The following is an 884-nucleotide window of genomic DNA, read 5'->3' as shown; positions in this document are numbered from 1 at the left end:
AACTGCACTAAATGTTGTACCACATTTAGAGTTCTTTAAGTTAGAGTATCTTGTGTCATAATTCTTCTTAGGACATTTATGAAGTGACCAATCTGCTTACATTTGAAACACCTTGGCTCTTTCTTATCATCTTTTGTGTTTCGGTCTGCTCCTTTTTGGTTGCTGCTCGTTTGTGTCTTATGTTCAAACTTGTGATCTTTACCTATAAAAGCGCTGCCTGTCTTACTGACTTGATTTTCCATATCCATGAGTTTTGTTTTGATACAATCTGCCGTGATAGCGATTCCAGAATGTTCTATGGCCATGATCATTGGTGAAAACTTTTCTGGCAAACCTGCCAAAAGTAACGAACCAATCCATTCTTCATCAATGTTAAAACCCGTGCCTCTCAGTTTTTGAGCTGCCTCCACGACTTGATTAACGTATGATCCCATCGAATCACATTCTTCCAATCGCATGGATATCAATGCACGCAATAGGTTAATTCGTCTTGTGAAGCCGGAATCGTCAAATAGTGCTTTTAACTTAGTCCACAGATCCTTCGTTGTACTAACCTCTTTAATGTGCACATAAAGCGATGCATCAATTGTTAGTACTAATTTCACCTTTGCCTGCTTATCCTTATCGGCAGTTTCAGTTCCTTCTATACAGCCAGATAAACCGTCAAGTATCAACATGTTTTCAACGGCGAACGCCCAATCATTGTAATTTTCGCGTCCTCTGAGCTTTGGAACACTGGCAAGATAATTAGAAGCCATATTTTATAACTTATGATATTAGATCTGGGCCCATAACCTGTTGAAATCGAAGGGAAAGTAATAACAACTCAGATCCATCGACATCTAGAATGGAACGCTGATGGCAATGGTGGGGGTAGAAAGACG

The sequence above is a fragment of the Trachymyrmex cornetzi genome, unplaced genomic scaffold (genome assembly GCF_001594075.2).
Source record: "Trachymyrmex cornetzi isolate Tcor2-1 unplaced genomic scaffold, Tcor1.1 scaffold277, whole genome shotgun sequence".
Taxonomy (NCBI): Eukaryota; Metazoa; Arthropoda; class Insecta; order Hymenoptera; family Formicidae; genus Trachymyrmex; species Trachymyrmex cornetzi.
Note: the sequence above shows the minus strand (reverse complement) of the source record.